The following is a 13,107-nucleotide window of genomic DNA, read 5'->3' as shown; positions in this document are numbered from 1 at the left end:
AAGAAATTTGGAGAAAATTTTGTCATTTGTGAATTTTTTATGCCAATTGCAGGTTTTCTCCATTAACGGGTCTCACCCCCCGCGCGACCCTACATCAGGGCAACTCCATTTTGCAAAAACTCAGCATTTCCAGATTTTTCATGCAAAGTTACATATGCTTATGGATGGACTTGAGATTTGGTGAAGTTTTGGGCTTCCAGAAAGTCAAAAAACAAGAAAAAATTGACTTTCTGCCACATTTTTGAGTTGCGGAAAGCAGTCTTGGGAGATTGCAATTTTGGAGGGGCAAATGACCACCAAATTCATAAATTCCAGTGGGGTTGGAAATTAGACTCATAGACCTTTCCAACAAGCCTATGCTTGCTCAATTTGGCCACCTGAAAGTGCCCCAAAAGTGGCTCCAAAGGCGCGCGACCCGTCAGGCAGGGGCGCGCGACCTGTCAGGCAGTTTTTTCCAAAATGCACTGTACAGCTCAGAAAAACGCAGTTTGACCTAGTTTGACTTTTTGGGGTGAATTATGATTATCTTTGATGTAATTATTGTACTTGAAAGACACTTTTACTCTTATGTAACACTTCTAGAAGATTCATTCATGAAAAAGGTGAAAATTAAATGAATGAATTGGTTTCCTAGCTTATAGAGGCAAGTTGTTTTGACTGCCTAGTTTGTAGTGCTTAGTTTAGAAGTGGTTGAAACAGCTCCTAGGATAGTGAGCTCAACCCATGGAGGCAGGGAAAGAGGTTAGATCATCTATATTATGTACTTTCTTGCTCATTTTCATGGTTGGACTCTTGAGGGAGAAGCTATCATTGTATTATTCACCATATCTCTGCAATTTTTGGCTAAGGAAGACCAGGGTTTTGCAGTCCTTTTTGGGATTCTTGTGGTTACATGTATTGATGGTGTGTTTCTCTATGTACCTGTAAGTGTGTTATGTGAATCATTTCCTTTCTTTTCCTTCTGCACATTAAGCAAACGAAGTGTTAAAGTAAGAATTCATGACTGTCATGCTCTGCTTTTAAGTTTGTTTAATTTCAATGTTTTCTACTGCTTAAGTAGAATTCAAAGTTAATTTTTGCTCTCCTTAGCTCCTCACCTATCATTCCTGACCATCCACCTCAATCAAAGGCATCAATACTGTCTCCTACCTCGCCCCAAAGAACCCCCTGCAGAAACTGTGTCCAATCCCCGCACCCAAAATTGCCATCCCCTCAATTTGCCACCGAAAACCCTAAAAACCCTAAATCAACCTTTTTGATCAGTTTACTAGCCTAAAATCAGTGTTACCCTATTGGTCATCTCATCCATTGAATATTTCACCGAGATAGACCAGAGAGAGCCCTCTCCTGCCCCGTAGGGCTAGCTACGAGGCTAAGTGGTTTGATGTTGCCTTGGAGTTTACCTTTCTAAGCCTGAGGTGAAATTCCTAGCGCTAACACCTTGTTAAAATGCCCATCTCCCAAAAATAGTAAACGCGCAGCAACCTGGGTGCAAAAATGAAGCATTCTCTTGCATGAGACCTTTGGAGGTCTTACTCAACTACAAATTGATCACATCATAACTCATTTGAAATCTTTTTTGTCTAGTTATCAGTTGACTTATCAAGAAAGTCATTTGGATACTCCAGATAGAAGAAAAAGTTATTTTTCCAAAGTCGCTCCAAAAGTGGAGCAACTCTCTTGTGGCACTTGTATTTTTGACATTTCTCCAAAAAAATGACACTTATGTAAAAAATGAAGGATGTTTTTCTTCCTTGCTCTATGTTGGACAAAAACCTTTCTCATGTTTGTCAAATTCATCGTTTCATGGTCAGAAAGATAGTATGATGAAAAACTAGCCCTTATGTGTGGCGAATGACTTGTCCCTTGGAATGACTTATTGAAAAATGATGCAGACATGATGTTGATGGTATGAAATGGCCTCATAGCTTCTGATATCCCTTATGCCTCCTCTGCTCAGATATATCTGATTCCATAGCAAACCGTAACTCAGTAGGAGAGGAAATTAGGGTTTAGTGAAGGGAAAATAGGGGACTTTTAGAAATGAAGGGAAATGAAGGGGATGGGATTATAATTTCTTAGGGAAATTTTGGGAGGTAGGGAGGGATGTTAGGAAATAGGGGAAAGTGGAATTTCAAATATTCAGTGAGGGTAAGGGGTCCAAAAGCGAAAAACACAGGTCTAGCCTAAAAAACGTGTCGAATTGTAACAATAGGCTAGGGTTTGTCGAAAAATGGTGAATTTGAGGGATATAAGTGATGGGAAGTGTTTAAGAAGGTCTATAAAGTGTAGGGTAAGGTATATGAGCATTAGGATATGAGTTTTGTTGATTTTTTTTATCATGGGATTCACGGAACCAAGAAAAATGCCCTCAAAACCCTAGCAGCTCGTAAAGGAATGGCTGGGACATGTATGTACCAGCAGTTATATAGGTATATCGAACAACCTGTAATAAGTTGACAGGCCAAACTCCATTTAGGTTGGTATATGGGATTCAGGCGGTAATTCCTATGGAGTATATTGTGCCAAGCCAACATATTGCATCTTTGACAAAGATGGAAAATCGCGAGACCTTGGAGGAACGACTTGCATAGTTATTGGAGCTAGAAGAAGATCATTTCTTGCAAGATTTCACTAGCAAGTGCAAAAGCAACGAGAAAAATCCTGGCATGATAGGCATATTAGGCTGCGCACTCTCAAGGTGGATGATTTGGTGTTGCTATATGACAGCAAGTTCACAAAGTGTTCGAGGAAATTTCAAATGCACTAGTTAGGGCCATTGTTAAGGATATCACGGATGGTGATGGAGTTCAGCTCACGAAACTTAATGGGGAACCATTCCCTAGAAGAGTGAATGGAAGTTGGTTGAAGTTGTATGCAAGGGATCCTAGCCCCACACAATGACTACATGGTCATAGGAAAGTCTTAAAACTCCAGGCAGTTACAAGGGAGAGTGGAATTGTAAGCTACATTACTCGACGAGGAGGAAAATATAGTAAGATGGTTGCATGATAGATATAAGTAGTGGGATAGAAGAAGTTGCAATGGAAGAGGATGCAATGGACGAGATGTGCCACAAGGGGTGGTGCGACGTAGCCGGGTCCAAAAATAGTTGTTGGGGTCACTATTCATGATTGGATAGCAAAAATCCCATTAGGAGGAGAGGGTAGGAAACATTTATGACGAAAATATTTGGATATCTGTCACCAAAGAGGCATTTATGATTTGAAAATGGAGGGAGCAGTCAGATTTGAATTTGAAACCACCTATTAATCTAGCATGTTGGTCTGCCGAGGAACACTTTTCATTTTGACAATTGTGTATGATCCCTCTTGTTCCCACTATATGAGTCGATAGGTTTGGGAGGATTTAGCTTCAAGGTCGATATTTGCAACCTTACCTGAGTGAAACTAGAAGATTATCCTTGAAAAAATGTCAAAGTTGTGTCCATGGAAGTTGTGCCCTTTATGGCTATGGTCTCGATGTCACCTAGGTCAAAGCAATTGACTACTAAGGAGAAGAATAAGAAACCTACACTAGTGTGGCAACAACTGAGCAAGGACCTGGAGGTTTGGAAGAAAGAGAAGAAGGACAAGGCAAAGCAACCGAGGAACTAGTGGATTTAGAAGCAGAGGAATTCTACGATGGAGTTGAGGCATTAGATACTGAGGAGAGTGAGCCTATCGCTAGGCTCCCGGCGTATATCCCTCCACAGAAAGGGAAAGTAGAAATAACAAAGGACCTAGATTCGAATAAATTCATGGTCTCTACACGCTGCTACCAGAAGAAGTAATATTCAAAGGTACGTGCTTAGCACGTATCTCGATGTTCAAATTGGAATATTGGGATCTCGCCGACCATGTGAAATTCCCTCACTTGGCCACCAATAAATACATGACGAAGATTTACTATGAAGAGACTCAGGTCACAAGGCTAGAGCCGATCAAATTGGTTAAAGGCATAGAGCAAGCCAAATTACTAAATATGTTGTGTGTGTCACACTTTCACTAGTTAATTATCAATATGGTCTTTGTGTGCTAGTTTTTGGCGTTGGTGCACGATGGGTATTTATGGTTTGGCGAACCCATCCCCATAACAAACATGTTCATTCATAGAATTAGGAAGTTTCCTATAAATGGGAAAATTCCAGCTAAGGAATTTGTAGGTAAAAGGAAAGAGAAGGAAGTCACTGATAAAATGAAGACTGAGTTTGGAATGATCAAGAAGTCATGCAGGTAATCCATCTGCTCAATTTTAGATGAAGCGATGCATTTCACTGCTTAGATTTTGGCAGGAAAGATCATGCAAAAATGTCATGCGGATGAGTTTCTAACACCAATCATTTCATTGGCTACACAATGCGTGAAGGGGGTACAGTACAACTCATCACAATACCTTGGAAAGGAGTTCTTTACAAATTTCCATGAAGCACAAGAGGAGAGTAAGGAATTTCACTATGCCTAACTCTTGTTGCTGATTGTATTAGCTGCATGGCGACTGTTGGAGGATAGTTAATTTTCTCTATACAATGAGGACTTACCAGAGGCAACAAAGTTCGCTTCGCTGTGGGTGACGAAGGATCAGGAGCGGATCAAGGAATCCAATTTTTTTGGATACTGATCAAGATGGACCCACGGATAGTAATAAGTTAGCAGCAAGGTTGTCTCCAACCCTGTTTAAGAAGTTGCGGGCCTTCGTAGAATTTAAGGTCGACTTTCATAATGTTTCAATCGATGCAAGGCGAGAGCCGAATAAGATATGGCACAAGTTTCCATACCTAGTGACAAAAGTTGATGTATAGGAGATCATGGGACTATGGCTAACAGAGTGGCAGGAGCCCACAGACCTTGGGATAGGTACCAATAGGGGTGGAGAAATCTCTTCATGCAAACAACATCTGAGCAAAAGAAGAAAGAAGTACAGCAAGCAGTGCGCGACAAGGCTTCTCAAAAGAAGAAAGACGTTTCTATTAAGGTACCTATTGAAAAAGAGTGTGCTGCAAAATAGGGTGCTGAAAAAGAGTGTGCTAAGAAAAAGCGTGCCAGCCAAAAGGACATAGTGGACGTCAAATCATTGACTTTCTGGCATACTAAAGAGCAGGAGCAGTCAGAGCAGGAAGGAGGCGGGGGTGACTCACACAGCACTCCTTTTAGGCTATAGAAGTGAAAAAAGGAGACAACTATCGGGCCAAGGAAGAAGCACAAATCAAACAAGCAAGCGTGCATTGACCCAATGGTACTCACAGAAGGGGACCTCAATGAAATTGGGGATAATGTCATAGACACAACAATGGAACTATGGCAACAATTCAAACAATAGTACATGCAAATGTTGGGAAGCGTCCAGAAGGATCTACGCAAGTTGTAGATTCAGAAAAGTAGAATTCAGGCAAGTTTTGGACAAGCGAGCGGGGTTCAAGAGAGCTTGCCATAAGTGAGCGAGAGCGTGTTGGAGATAGAAAGGAATCAGGACCTCAAAGTCATCTCCTTACTAGAAGGTACAATCTGCACAAAATCAGAGGAAGACCATGTCAAACTGGGAAAGATCAAAGGCATGGGTGTGAACTTAGCAGTGCTACCACTTTAGACCCACCACATGCTTCATCAGGGGGTCTTGAATGAGCTTTGAATCAGAGAGAAACATGCACTAGTGGTGATCAACAAGATTAAGTTGAATAATGAATAGATATTCGCTGAGAAGGCTCAGGCCCTAAAAGAAAAAGAAGAGCTAGCATTGCAAATTCAAAGCTTGGAAGCAACAATTATAGAGGCGTGTAATTTAGTCCCAGAGTTATATATTCCAAAGGATGCAACAGCTACGGAAAAAATTAGGAAATTGTATGCTGCAGTGAATGAATCGAAAGATGAAATAAGATTAGTCACTTTTTAATTCCAAATGTAGATATCGGAACTACAGCTGAAACTACAGTCGACTACTCTGCTAGAGGTCAAGGAGCAGCGCGACATAGCCATCAAGGACCACATGACTACTCTGGAGAATGCAGTTAAAGGCTACGAATTTCTTTTTAACAATGCCATGGAGTTGTGGGATACTTTGTAGGAGGACCAAAACCTACAGCAATTGAATATAGAAATCATAGAGTCGAGCAGAAACATGATGAGATCAGGGTGACTGCACACACCTTGGCGCCAGTCCAACACTTCACGTGCTTACAAGAATGGAAGATAATACAAGCACAAGTTGAGCAATTGCAGCAAAAATAATTAGTGTTAAAGGATCATCTTCAACCATGGATAGATGAGGCGAGCTAGATTTCTCATATTATTCAAGAAAAGTTGAAATATTTTCAGTAGACTCAAAGGACCATTTGCCTTGCAGTAGAGGGACCAACTATAGAAAAAATAGTTGAACAGGTGAAGAAAGTTGTAGTACAGAACATCTCAGAGCTGGAAGCCTTGAAGCAAGAGTTCAGTGAGCTCTACCACAAATTATAGAAGCTAGCTGAGTGACCTGAAGATGAGTCACCATATTTGTGTTTGAGGCTTGTTGGGATAGGGTCCGTAGGGTCAATTTTTTATAGTTTAAACAATTTTTGGTTGCAATTTTGGAAAGAATGTAGAGTCTCCGCGAAATATGGAAGTGGAGTGCATAGTTAGGTAAAATTCAAAGGGGATTTATACCCTTATATGGGTAAGTGATAGGATGGTTTTGAGAGTCACCCATAGGCCATAAGCCATGGTATTGTAATAGAAAAGCTATAAATATTTGATTCATAGTGAGACTAGGAGGATAACAGTTAATGAAGAACTATGGAAAGGGAAAGGTGCTAATACATGAAAGGTTTGTTTCTTGTACTTAGGTGAAAGGGGAAGTCAATTTTGTAGCTGAGTGAACAGGCCCCTGCAATGGAGTGCGCAGGACCCTGCAGCTGAAATTTTAATGTTGAATCTAATAAAGACAGATTTAATTGAATGCATCAATTCCTTGTTCTTTAATTATGCTTAATTTAATGTATCTTCTCTATCCAAGTTGTTTTCTATAAATAAATGTGCTATATTGCACGAATCTATTGGAACTTTAATGCTTATGCATGAAGACTGTAATGAACTTTGTTTGCAAAGATATTAGCTAGATCTATTATTATAACTGTTCAGAACAGGTAGATATATGCGAAGGTAAATATAAGGTTGCTATTTACTAAGTGAAAACCGTGAATATGCCTCTTTTATGTCTGATAAGCATGATCGTATACCTTCATGAAGACCTGGAGGTCAATTAGATAGAATTGTAGTAGTGGATAGTAGGAAGTTATAGATCTATGTGAAGGAAGATCTGAGCTATAAGGGCTTTAGAATACACATCACACGGTCTCTGGATGCAGAAACCTAGTTCTAGCATCCCCCAATAATGTTTCCCATGAGACTGTAGCCTGTGCTATGCAGGTTGTTACCAAAAGGGCCAGTAATTAGGGTTTTGTTGGTTGGCATGAATAACTCTGAACCTGGGTCAGACCCCCTTAAGCAAACATGCATGATCATCTGGAAATTGCTTCCTTTGTTCATGTGAAATTCTCTTCTATAACTCATCAAATGATAGATCATACACATCTATAACCAGATCATCCTCAAGGAGAACAACATCTCCTTGCTCGCTTGGCATTGGCTCTACTACTGGAGCTGGTAGATAGTGAGGGATGACCTGTGGTGCTCTTAGCATTAGGTCAACGTCTTCATTATGCAGCTCATGTTCCATATTCATGTTTTTTACTTAAATTAATTAATCAATCTACTAAGCAAGCTCCCGATCCTGTACCTGTTCATGCTTTCCCTCTGTTGCTGGCAAATTTTGTTCTTGAATTGGTGTTGTTTCTTTTGTCATTGCACCTTTCATTTATTCTTCTTCCTTCTTCTTCTTCTTTTCCCGTTCTTTCCTCCTCAACTCTTTTTCTTCCTTCAGTTCTTGTTCTTCTTGTTGCGATCTTAGTTCTGATACCTGCAAGCTATGCTTTTCTCTCTTCCTCTGCTCTGTTGTCAGTATCCTCTGCTTCCTTTTTATTTTGATACCAAATTTTCCTGCATGAAGGTTGAATCCACTTTTACTTTGCAGCCGTGTTCTCCCTCTATTTTGTTAAAAACTTCCTCTTTCCATGATCTTGTACTGGATTACAGACTTCTTCTACTACTATTGGAATTGCCGCCATGTTAGTGTTGGCTCTTTATCTATGAATATTTGAGTCTCCACATGTATTGGCAAGTTAACTAGTGCTTGCTCAACTACCTTTTTAATACTACTCTCGAAGGTTTCCTTTGATGTGGCTCTCTTGGATGCCATGTTAACTGTGACTACTGGAGAGATGCTCAACAATTGTTGTACTTGTGGGATAGAGAGGACACTCATGGAAAGAAAATATTATCTTAAAAAAAAACAACTTCTAGGCAAGATCAAGCAACAAGTCGAGCTCTTGATAGGAAATATTACATAATTTTGACTAATAGGGGTGACCGACTGACTATGGAAACTATGAATTGTGGAGTCCCAACAGTTAGTGTGGAAGCTTGATTATTGGAACTGCAAAATGTGCAATTTAGTTTGGGCAAGGGCCTGGGAGAGACTGCACATTACGCAGTCTCAGTGGCCAAGCTGGGAGACTGGATCGTGGAATTACACAGTGTGCAGTTGCATCCATCCTAGGCCATGCTCTCTGCAATTCCAGAGACCAAGGTAGAGGATTGAGTCTCCAGATTGCACAATGAAAGCTCTGCATAGTGAGCTTCAGGAAAGGGGAACCCAGATCTTCCCAATGGAGTGTGAAAGATAAGAAGATATGAAGGATGGTGTGAAGATAAGTGTTAATATCACTAAGTGTAGATGCATACATGTGAAACAAGTGCAATAATCGATTAAATTAAAGGAAAACGAAGTATGTGAGGAGAGTAGTCGCAACGACGACCGTTGGTGCAAAAACATGAAAACTCATGTGATTCGAATTGGATCCTAGAACACATTCTAAGTTTTCATGAACTCTTAAAATTATGCCAAAGTTTCAAATTCTTATAAAGGTCAAGCTTATCAGGGATATCCTCATAACAATTGAAATTTTTTATCAGCGTAGAGCAACGAGGACCCTTAGTCAAGCGCATAGACTATCGGCCTATGGTAATGTGCGCTATCACGAATTAGCAAAATGGGAGGTCTTTTTGAGAAATGGGGGCCAGGAAAACCCCTCAAAGAAGGAAAAGCCCCGAACATCCAGACCCAAAAAGTTATAAAATGCAACTGATATCGCACTGATTTTGTCAGAATCGGGATTCCAAAAAACTGGGAGAATATCCGAAGGGCTTTGAGTGGTAAGAGGTTTCAACCAAGTTCCGCCCGATGCCATACAACGAGTGCCACGTGTCTAGTGGAAGAGAGAGAAAACCGCTCACATCGGATAGGTAAATGTCATGTTACTTATCCAACCAATATGAATGATGATTGTTGGTTCTCGAGGCCCCAAATCAACGGCGGAGACACGTTCCGATGGATGATTGGGTTTGACAGGGTCAATAGGTGGAATTGTAAAGGATTTGAAGTATGGTATGGACAATGCAATGGTAGAGATTCGTATTTCATGGGCATTCTTGGAGTTAACGGATGAAACAATCGTTCAAAAATTTCCAGTGAACCTGCCACACTCATCCATTACAGAATGGGTGGCCTCCTCCCTATGAGGCATTATACAGTGATGATTAGGCCAAATAGAGGGATTCAGATGGACAGAGGTAGGGGAAATGGAAATTCGAGAAGTGGAAACGAACAGTTAGAAAGAAGATTGGCTTTAAATCCACGAACTGATAGAGGAAGAAGCAGAGTTAGTTAGATGCAAAAAGCTAAGAAAAAAAGAAGTAGCTGAGCTGACCTGTAGAAGCAAAGGTAGCATCAAGCCAAAGAGAGCCAGAGAGAGTCAGAGAGTTTGCATACTCGCGAGAAGGATTTAGAGGTTCAAGCAAAGTCATTTGTATATGCTTGTCATGTATGAGTCTCAGATTGGGCTCATACTACTGTGACCAATAGAGGTCGAGTTTCAGTAAGTAGAGTCTTTGTACTCTAGAGACTTGGGGGATCCAAGTACAGTCTTCCTGATTCATATCTACTTTGTGAGACTCAAATTGAGCTCACTGTTGTAAAAACTCTGCTTTTGAAAACATAATAGAGAGGCCACCACTGAAGGCTGGACCGAGAGACGTAGCCCAAGAGTATTGGGTGAAATCCTTATTAAACTTGTTGTGTTTACATGTTTTCTTGTTATGTTTTCTTTAATTGCTTCAGTGTATATGTATTTTGCAATCTTATCAATCCGTTGCATAAAATAACATAGGCACATCCATGCACATGAGCCTGTAATACCTTAATTGTTTTTCTTATATTAATTACAAATCAAGTTGTATCAAAGCTCTAGCTTACTAAGGTTAGACAAGATTGTGCTAGATTTTGTGTTGAATGCTAACTAGGACAAAGCTCAAATTAGGAGAAGGAGAATTGGTTGAAGCTAACCCAGAAATTGGAAGAGTCTGTCCTAAGAGGAAAATGGCAGAAGAAATTCCCTTGGAATCAGACTCCCGGTTCATGGATAGTTTCATGACCATGATAGCCATGGTAGAGGAAATTTATAGAGAATTTAAGAAAGGTAGAGATGAAGATTCATCAAACTCCAAACAAGATAAAGAAGCAGAAGAATCTCTCCTCAATGACCATTCTAATGGCAAAATGAAAGAAGAAAAGCTTCCCACACCTCTTAATAGCCCTGAAAATAAAAATGACATCTTTAATTAAATTAGATGTTAAATTTGATTTACCAATATATGATGGAGAGTTGAATGCAAAGAAGCTGGATAATTGGATTAGATAGATTGATGTGTATTGCAGGGTGCAAAGCATTGATTCAAACAGTAGTAAGATTCAACTAGCTAGCCTATGCCTTGGAAGCACTGCCTTGGTGTGGTGGGAAGGCAGGACACAAGATGACATGAAGAGGCATGGTAAAATTATTTCTGTATGGAGTGAATTTGTTTTTGCAATTAAAAAATAGTTCTATCCACTATCTTATATGCAGCAATCCATGATGAGTTGGCAAACTCTTTGACAATTGAAATGGAAAAGTGTACAAAGTTACACCCAAGAATCTAGGAAAAGTGCTTTGATTCTAGGAATTTCTTTTTGACTCACATGAAACTTTGTTGAAGTATATAGGTGGTCTACATAGCTATTTAAAGCATACCATTCTCATGTTTAATCCCACTAGCATAGATGAGGTATCTGTTCAGGCTACACATCTAGAGGCTAGATATTGTTCCCTTGGATATATGTGGAATTATTTTAGGAAGTCCTTACTTGTATGATAGAAAAGCTATTTTCTATAGGGTAGAAAACAAGTATTAGCTTGTTAACGATGGAATTGAATATATTGTAAGAGCTCATAAACTCAAGCATAATTATACTCTCATAAACTCAGGGCGGATGAAAAGAATTGTAAATTCATGCAAACAATTTTTACTTATGGTTGTAAAGGAAAAGGAACTTGATAAAACCAATGTATCTTAGGGTTGTAATGCTAAACAACAAGCTGATTTAGAAAAAGTTGTTTTAGAATATGATATACTATTTCAAGAACCTAAAGGTCCACCACCCAAATAGGAAATAGTACATGATAATTATTTGCAGCAAGATGCTCCATTACCTAACATCATAATGTATAGGTTGTCCACTTTAGAGAATGCAGAAATCAAGAAGCGGGTACAGGAGCTGCTCGAGAAAGGGTTCATAAGACCTAGCACATCACCATGTGGATGTCCAATTGTCTTGGTAAGAAAGAAAGATGGCTCATGGAGAATGTGCATTGATTACCAAGCACTAAATAAGATAACGATAAAAAATCGTTATCCCCTTCCTCGCATAGATGATCTATTAGATCAGTTGAAAGAATTTGTTTACTTTTCCAAGTTGGACTTGCATAGTGGCTACCATCAGGTCAGAGTTGCAGAGAAAGATGCATGGAAGACTGCTTTCAAGACAAAGCAGGGATTCTATGAGTGGTTAGTTATGCCTTTTGGCTTAACTAATGCTCCTGCTACTTTCATGAGAGTAATGAATGATGTACTCAGGCCTTTTATTGATGATTTTGTCATTATATATTTAGATGACATTCTTATATTTAGTAAAACATGGGAGGAACACTTGAAGCATTTAAAGTAGAATCTAGATGTTTTGAAAAGAGAAAATCTTTATGTTAACCTCTCAAAATGTGAATTTGGCAAAACATCTTTGAATTATCTGGGTCATATTGTACATGGTAGTGAATTAGAGATACATCCCTCTAAGGTTGCAGTCATTGTAAAGTAGCCTAAACCCAATTCTGCTACTAAAGTTAGAAGCTTCCTAGGAGCGACACAGTATTGGAGAAATTTTATTTCTAACTTTTCCTTGATTGTAGCTCCCTTACATGCTTTAACAGGATTGAACAAGGTGTTTCAGTGGGGAGGCAAACAACAGAAAACCTTCGACACCTTAAAAGAAAATATTAGTACAACACTAGTACTAACATTGCCTGATCTTCAAAGACCATTCGAGATTGAAACCGATGCCAGTGACTATGCCATGGGAGCACTATTGATGCAACACAGTAAACCCATATGTTATCATTCTGAGACATTAATTTTGCAATAGTTAATTATCCCACATATGATAAGGAATTATATGCATTAGTACAAAGTGTGAAAAAGTGGAAACATTATCTAATGGGCAAAGAGACAGTTATACATACTGATCATCAACCACTTCAATATTTACACTCACAAACTAAGTTGTAGCAATCAAGACAATATAGGTGGTTGGGTTTTCTACAATAGTTTCATCTTGTCATCAGATATAAAAAGGTCATACACAATAAAGTTGCAGATATGTTGTCCAGATCAATCATAAATGCATCCACTATACTTAAGCATAATTCAGTATTGCATGAAAGCTTCATTGAACAGTATGCTCAAGATGTAGATTTTAAAGATGTATATGCAACTTTAAGTCATGGAAAACAAGTAGAAGAATTGGATTATCATGTTAAGGACCAACTCTTGTATCATTTTGGAAAGTTATGCATTCCTCAAACCG

The sequence above is a fragment of the Pinus tabuliformis genome, chromosome 5_1 (assembly GCF_031772625.1).
Source record: "Pinus tabuliformis cultivar Carrire ecotype Pingquan chromosome 5_1, CPIR1, whole genome shotgun sequence".
NCBI classification, from domain to species: domain Eukaryota; kingdom Viridiplantae; phylum Streptophyta; class Pinopsida; order Pinales; family Pinaceae; genus Pinus; species Pinus tabuliformis.
Note: the sequence above shows the minus strand (reverse complement) of the source record.